The following is an 8,683-nucleotide window of genomic DNA, read 5'->3' as shown; positions in this document are numbered from 1 at the left end:
AGGGATGCCAGGCTGGAGGGATGGCATCATTGCAGAACTGGTACGCCCAATCCAAAGCACGGGAGAGAGAAGCAAAGATGAAACACTAAACACTCCAAGTCAGCACGCGCGTGTTCAACTCCCAGTTCTACCACTTAGAAATCCAGACTCTTCGATGATTCATCTCACTTTCATGAACTTCAGTTTTCTTCTCTACCAAATGGACTTGATGACTCTGGCTCCACTTGCAAGGTTGTTGTGAGAATCAAAAGAGTTAATAAAGTCATGGGCTGTGGACATAGCTCAGTTGGTAGAGTGCTTGCCTTGCATGCACAAGGACCTGGGTTCAATCCCCAGCACCACAATAAAAAAAAAAAAAAGAAAGAAAGATAAAGTATGTCATAAATGGAAAAGTAGTAAACAAATGGTCTCTATCAATACAGGATTTCCATGGGGCCTCTGCCTACAGCGTTAGGCCATGGAGTCCACGTTCCATGGAGTCCACATTCCCTCCTGCTGAAGCACATGTACAAGTTTAGATCATCCTGAGTTGGGACCTCCGCCATCTTCACCCAGTTGTCTTCACCCAAGGAGCAAGCCCCCTTCTTCCTGGTGAGCTTGAGCCACGGCTCAGCTGTGGCCACGATGATGACAGACCTCTGCCCAGCCCTGCTCTTCTCTCTCTTCTTTCCTCAGAGCCCAGCAACAGACTAGACTCCTACATGCCTCATCTGCTTCCTTCTGCTAAAGTTCCTTGGCTCCTTACTTCCCCACTAATGGCATTACTCATGGGAAATGGCCTGCTATAGGGGCCCTGCACACTCTACCTGCCTCTGCCTTTGAGTGCCTTTGAGAAGAGGCCTTTCCTTCACTGGCCTTAGCAAGGAGGGTGGGGCAGTGGGGACATAGGGACTTTTTGTGCTGGTCTAGATAAGCACTTCAGTCTCTTAGGGAACTTTGGGGATCCTCTGGGGACTCCCTTCGCGGCACAAAGACAAATGACTTGTGTGTGAGGAGGGGTCTCAGAGGAGGCTGAGTCCTGCCTCATGTTCCCTCTGCCACTCAAGTTACAGCCATTGACGCCACTTTGCCATCAGTCCTGTTCTGACGAGGCTCTCCAGTCCCTGGCCTCCTAGAGGCCCCTGTGCACTAACATGTTGCCCCACTGGCTTCCACTTTTCCTGGTCTCCTTCTCTCCTGCTCTCCCACCTTTTGAGCCCAGATAGAAGCCCAGGACTCCATTGAATTTGGTGATGCAGGGCCTACTTGTTTTCTTTCCTTTTTCCCTTGTTGAAAAGAAATTTCTCTCAGTGTCCACCATCCTGTTTAGCAGCATTGCATTTACAAGTTTTACTCACCAAAAAGTTTGCTACTGACTCCATATTGTTGAGTCTCACACACCCCTAGGACAGAGATGGGCTCCCATCTAGTGGCGAGACGTCCAAGCACTCAAGAGGAAAGAGGAACTTGAGGCCATTCCATGGTGATATCACAATTTTTTTTTGCATTATAAAAATTTACAATGACCTTTCATGAATGCATTATTTTATAGCAGTCTTACAACCACCACATGAAGCTAGTTTTTCCAATTATAAATATAGAATTCACACACATAAAAAAGAAATATAGAATTCACAAAGGTCAACTAACTTGCCCATCAAATATTGAACCACCTAGACATGACCCTGGAGTCTAAGCCCAATTCTTGGGGGCTGTTTGGCCTGCTTGGAGCTTTTTCCAGCACCTATAAGGCTAAAACCCTTACCTCTTTCAATCTCCCCTTCTAACACAGCCTATGCTGATCAGTATTTTAAATTACACAAACATACACACACACACACACACACTCCAGCGCTTGGCATTCCTGATTATCCTCTCACCTCTCTCTACCTTGTCTTATCTTTTTTTCCATAGCATTTAATACCTTCTAACATTGGACATAATTTACATGTTCATTACTCTTTTAGTTGTTGTTTTCTACTTCCCCCGGCTAGAACATAAGCTCCATTGAGTGGAAATCTTTATGTTGGTGGCCGATGTAACTCAAGCACTCAGAATTGTACCTGGCATGTTGTGATGCTCCATAAACACTTGGAGAGTGACCAAACGAACTGATGGATTTGCATTGCGTTTTGAATGTCCCTAATCCACCGGACACTCAGTCCTTAAATGCACTCCCCTGAGCCCTCTGGGATGCTTGCTCTGAACTCAGCACCACTACCATAATCTCAGCTTTTTCCAAAATCCTTTTTCCCTCTCATCCCAACCCAAGTCTGGCTCTTGACTGAGAACATCACCTCCTTGCAGTCCACGTACAAAGAGGCAGCCTTTTCTCAGCTTGAGGTTCCAGTCACAGTGGCCCCTTCGCAATCAACCTATCTATTGTAGCATCCCAACTCTGTTCCATTGCTTTCTTCTTTCAATCTCTTCTTTCTTTTCTTTGAAACACCTTAGTACACAGAATAGGTACTATATAAGTGAGAAAGGAAAGATAGATGAAGAGGTGAGAGAGCGGCAGGCATAAAAGAGAGCTGGGTTTCTCCTTGTTTATTCCAAACCTTTTTACTTTGTTCAACTGCACAGGAGGAAATAATTCCTTCAAGGAATCACCGTATTCCTGAAGTCCCCTCACTCTATTTTAGACACTGAGCATAGCTTGAGAAAAATGGGAGTTCTGGATATTAAAAAGGGCAAGGCGCAAGATCCAGTAACAAGAATCTGATCATGGAACCCAGGTGTTCAGGAAAGAAGGGTTCTGGTCAGTAGGAAGCAGGAATGGGTATCCCCAAATCCAGCCTTTTTGGTGTGCTCTCACTCATTTGATGAAGAGATTCACAATGGCTAATTCCACGTCGCCCATCCTATGGACGCAAGAAGGCAACCAGAGGGCTAACTCTTCCAGTCCAAAGGGTAAAAGCATTGTCTCCCTAATCTTCCAAATAAAGCCAACCATGTTGATTAAGTAGACAGCCAATTCAATCATCTTTTTTGAATAGCAAACTTGCTCTGGGCCTTTTCTAGGTGGCAGCCTTCCCTTAAAGGTTTAATATGCATAACCTTGTCTAATTCTCTCCAAAACCACATGATGTCATTGTCATTTCCCATGTGGCAGATGAGGAGCCTGCAGAGTACGTAGGGGAGTGTGGATTAGTGGTCAGACAGCCTGGTTCCAAAACTTGCAGGCTTCACTATCATGTTTTATTACTTCCCTTCCCTGCTATTTATAATCAAACAACTATGGAGTTCATTTGATAGAGATAATAACCCAGAACTTCTGTGCTCAGATCAAAATTGTGATTTGCTTACAAAGCTGGCCCTGCAGTTGTTGGTGCAAAGTCAGGTCCCAGAAAATGTTGCCAATAATTGCCTACATATGGCGATAGAAACCAGTTTTTTCATTCCTAGTTTGTGAAAATGACAAAAGCCCTTGACCACTCAGCAATCTGTAAGGTCATGGGCTGCCCTCTGTGATTTGGGGTTCTTCCTGAGCCCCCTGCTATAAGAAAGTTAAATGATAGAGGATGCTTTCCCTTAAGAAAGAGTTTTTATATTGTATATATTTATCAGTGCATCACTTCTCCTTTCCAAAAATAGGACTTTTATTCAGATCTACTCAGTTCTGGGAAGAGAAACTGCATTTGAATATAAGCATGAGTACCACCTGTGGCGCTCTGAAGCCTGCACACCAGAGTCACCTCCGAAACAGGCCTGGGGGCTGAGGAAGATGGGCATCCTCTCAAACATCCATCCTCACAGCAGATTCATTGCTGGAGAAATTCTTCGAGATTCCATTGTTCTTTTTAAAACATGATCTTCCATGAAGAGGAGAGTGTCCAATTCTGCCCTCTTCTGGGTATTTGGACAGTACCCAAAACAGGAATTCTCAGAAGTAAGGTCTCACCACTATCTGCTAGGGTACCTGTTAAAAATTCATTCTTAGGACCCATTTCAAACCTACTGCTATGGTTCCGTCAAATTTCATGTTACAAATAATCCCCAACATCATGTTAATGGTATTTGAGAGATGGGATCTTTGGAAGTTGATTGGGCCATGAAGGCTCTGACCTCATGATTGAATTAATTTGTTCACATATTAATGGGTTGTCCCAAGAGTGGCTTTTTATAAAGGTGAGCTCTCCCTGGCTTGCCTGCACCCCTCTTGCCATTTGATGCCCTGAGCTGCCTTGGGACTCTACAGAAAATCCCCACCAGCAAAAAAAAAAAAGTCCTCACCAGATGTGGCCCTTTGACCTTGGACCACCCAGACTCTTAAACCACAAGGTGAATAAATCACTATTGTTTATAAATTGTCCCATCCATGGAATACAGTTATAGTAACACCAAATGGACAATGATACCTACTAAATTAGATTTTCTGGAGGTAGGGCCTGGGGATCTGTATATTGAAGATATGAAGGATTCTGAGGCATATTAGAATTTAGGAATTATTGGATTTGAAAATTAAAGATCCTAACTCTCAGAAAAATTTGGCCCAGATTAGATCACAAACATTTTAGGCGGGGATTTTTTTTTTCTTTTTTCTTTTTCCAAGCACCCTCCTGCTATTGTGTTAACAACCAGGCACTAGGGAACTGCAGATCCATTACAGAACAAAAGGTCTGTAGGAAGAGTGGTGGCAACAGGCTCACTTAAATGCCTCTGCCTTGCTAATAATGCTGGCTGTGGCTTAATGGGAATTTGCTCTGAACAAAGGAGCAGAGTGATGTGGTGTGCAGGTGAATCTGCAATTGCCATGGAAACCACAGCCATTCTCTCTAGATAGGATCCCCTCATAGGCAACCGTGCCATTCTGTTTTAAAAGTTCCTGCTTCTGCTTACCTCAGATTAGAATCCTGTTTTCTTGGAGGGACTTTCATGGTTTATGGAGTTTATAAAAATGTACCCCCAAAAAAAGAAAATAGGGGATTTATTTTTCTACCACTCTTGTTTCCTTCGTTTGATTATCTTTCAAAAGCATCCCAAAAAAAAAAAAAAAAAAAAAAAAAGCATCCCAGCATAATCCAAACAGGACAGAAATTCTTCTCATCTGCACTTTGCCTCTGAGTGTAGGGGAAGAAAAGGATTCGACTTCGGAGTTGAAATAATTAATTTTTCTTCCTCCTCCCCCTGCTTAATAAGTATGCCTAGTAAAAATGCATCTGCCCTAGAATTTTAATTAGGTTAAAAATGTTAGACACATTGTTTATTTTAGACTGAGTTTGGGGTAAAACTTGAAAAGGCTAAATAGAGGGAAACAATGCCCCTCCCCTGTTTCAGAAACCTAAATGTTGATGTTGAACACCCCAGGCACAGCAACACTATCTCATGTTATGAATGGAGCATTTTATCTTTGCCTAAAAATGGTAAAATAACAGCAGCTAGAAGCATATGTGTTTATCACATAGGAAACAGGCTCAGTGGGCCATGTCCTTAGCAAGAGAACTTCCCACATTCCAGATCAGGCCTCCTCCCTTCCAGGCACAGAAACCCAAGTGCAACCTGAGTGTATTAATCTCCTCTAGGGCAGACTCACATCCACGAAGCTCCAAAACTGACTGCCAAATTAATTACTTACAATGAGAAATACCTCTCATAGGAACAGGTACACTATATATTGTTTAACCAGCCTTTCTCTCTCTGTTAGCAAACATACAAGGGAAGCCAAATAACACAGTGGTCAAAATGCCATATTGTTCATTTATGATCAGGGAAAAATAGCACTATTGTAAGGAATGGAATACCTTGTAACAGATCCATCTCCGTAGGCAGAACTATGGAGGAAGCTAGATAATAAGCAGAGATTGCCTGGAGAGCAGGAAACCAGAACAAAGAGAGTTCTTCAGATAAATCCAATGCCTGATGGCATTAGCTGAGATAGCCTGATGCTTCCACCTACACACAGGATGGGTCCAGCCAACAGATGGGCCTATTCCCTCTCCTCTGGATGATTCTTTGAGGCCCTGCTAACTGGTCTAGTGCCTTGATTTTCTGTTTCCATGCTAATCACCATGTTCCTGGTTTTCATATTATTTCTTTAGATACACTAAATAACAGTCAGGTTACCATCTTGTAGGTTGGGGAGAATATTCTTTTAAGTGGTTTTACATCTTCTGTGTTCTACATTCTGCTCTATACCATTCCTTGTTGATTTCATAGTTTAACTCCTCTGTGTGTCACTTCCCTTATTTCAATTTATTGAGAGTAAACTTTCTAAAGCTCCCTATCGGTGGGCAAAATATCTGAGTATAGTGTTACATGTCTTCCAATGTGTAAGGACTCCAGCTTGTGTTTCAGAAACCAGTAATTAATTCCCACTCCATCTCTTCCTTAGAATGGAATTGGCTCAGATCAGACCAAGATGGAGGTCGAGCCACCTTCAAATGCCATTGCAAGGACATCAGGGTAACTTTCAAGATGCTATTCTTATTTTTTTTTTTTGTTCATTTTCTCTAGTTACCATTCATCCATTGCCAATTATTCAATTAAGTGAATACTTGGGTATTAAACAGAGCCAGGGATGATGGGGAGTGTCTTATGTGATAAATACATATGCTTCTATAAATACATATGTTCTCTTTGTGCAGTATTTGTGGTGAGCAAGGGAGAGCAGAAGGCTATGTGGGCTTCCTGAAGCCAGTCTTGGGGGGCACAGAAAAGAGGTCAGTAGGGGCCTTTTAATCTCAATTTGTGTTCTTTTAAAATGTTTTCACTTGTTAGATTGAACATTTAGTGCATGAATGTGCTTAATTTTGCACATAATTTATTCATTTTTAAGAAAATTGTAGCAAAGCAGAAGGAAAAGGAGAACAAACACTTTGTATAGTCTGTAGGGGCCATTTAATCCTGGAAACCAGGGACTCGGTTTCTTCTGAAAGCTTTACCCTAGAATGGAGCTACTACCCAGAAATAAGAGCTAACAAAACAAACAAACAAAAACCAGGGCCACTCACTCCTTAGATTCCAAAACAGTTATAGAGATATGGCAGAAAGAGGTATGAGCCTCCATGGAGGGCCCAGGCACACTCCATCCTGATGTTTAATCCTCCCTGGTCTAAGCTAATGGGTCTCATGTGAAGCAGAGCCTGCAACTCCTGGTTGCAGGGCCTTCCCTAGGATTTCTGCAAAAACAGAAGGAGCCCAGCATGTAGCATTCATCCTGGAGAGACAGTAGACTTCTGGAGTGACCATAGCTCTCTTTGTGCAGTATTTGTGGAGACTCACATCAATCTAATGTCACAGAGAATTCTAGCATGGGTTTCTGCCATCTCCAAAACACTGGGGGTCCAACCTGGATGAGAAAGACAAAGGAGACTTAAGATTCTGCTGGGAAAGGCTGGAATTGTGGAACATAACTGTCTATATTGATTGCTGTTCCAGTCCAGACTGACCAAGAAGAAGATAACTCCGAGGACCTACAGAAACCAGGTAAGGTACTCCTCAGGTTCCACAGTAACCAAGAGAAGGAAAGAATGGGATAGGCTTCAGGACCCACTCAAAATGAGAGCCTAGGAAGTGGGCAGAAGCAATTGTAATAGGCTAGAAACAGTTGACCACAAAACATGAGCATTCTGAAGTCTTCTACCTCTCAATCTAGAAGCACAATGATGCTAGCTAGGTGTCAGGATTCCTGCAATCGTTGTTTTGAAAAATTGAATTCAGTAGGTATTTTCAGAACATTATTAAACTTCTAGGTAGGAGAAAGGAAGAAAAAGTGGATAGACGGAAATATTTTGTTGTTTGGATAATCAGACTTTATTCATTTTTTAAACAGAACCATAAAATCACTGGAGCTACCAAGACTACATTGACTAATTGTGGTGGTGGTGGTGGGTGTAAATTTTGAGATATAAAAAGTTCTAGCTATATCATGAAACAATATCTCATAAGTAGAAGGTGATGAAACCTCCAGAATTTGGCCTTAGCTGCTTGTAAAATGCTTACCCGAACAGCAATAGAAGCCAAATATGCAGGTGAACCCTTCTTTAGAAAATTAGTGATAACATTAATCCACTTCTACAACTATATATTATAGTTGTGAGATATTTCCTATTGCAAGTAAATCCACATTCAAAATTTAAAAACTCTCTTCGGTTCCATTAAAAGAATGCAAATAGTTTGAGGCTCACTCATTTAAAACAAAGCATCAATGCTGGAAAAATTCTAAATGTATATACTTCATTTTCAACTTTGAATCATTTGGGCCATCCATCTGCACAGGAACAACTGTCAAGGGCTAAATTTCTAGTGTGACCAGTGTGGTCTTGAATAAAGTCCTTTTCATCCAGAGGTTTGGGAGGATACACAACCTACTGGCCAGACCCTGCTCTTTCTTCTGACAGCAAAGCCTATCAGCCACAGCCCTATCTGCACTACCCCATGCAGTCTCAACCTGAAGAGTCCACCTTACAGCAGAAAAAGCTGCACTCCTTTTTACATGAGTAGACAACTTTAGAAGTGCCAAACATAGGAAAAAACAGCAATAAGAAAGAGAAATCAAGATAAATAATCAGAAAAACTGAAACAACTTGAGAAACAAAGCAATCATAATTAAAATACTCAAAAATGAGATATTCATAAATCAAGGATAAGGTACTATTAAAAAGAAGCAAGCAAAAAACCAGAAAGAATTATTAGAAGCTATTAGTTACTGATATAAAAAAATAGTGAATCAAAGAGTTGAGGAAATCTCCTAGACAGTAGGACA

The sequence above is a fragment of the Marmota monax genome, unplaced genomic scaffold (genome assembly GCF_021218885.2).
Source record: "Marmota monax isolate L192 unplaced genomic scaffold, Marmota_monax_Labrador192_F-V1.1 WCK01_AAM20220418_F8-fsc00027, whole genome shotgun sequence".
Taxonomy (NCBI): Eukaryota; Metazoa; Chordata; class Mammalia; order Rodentia; family Sciuridae; genus Marmota; species Marmota monax.
Note: the sequence above shows the minus strand (reverse complement) of the source record.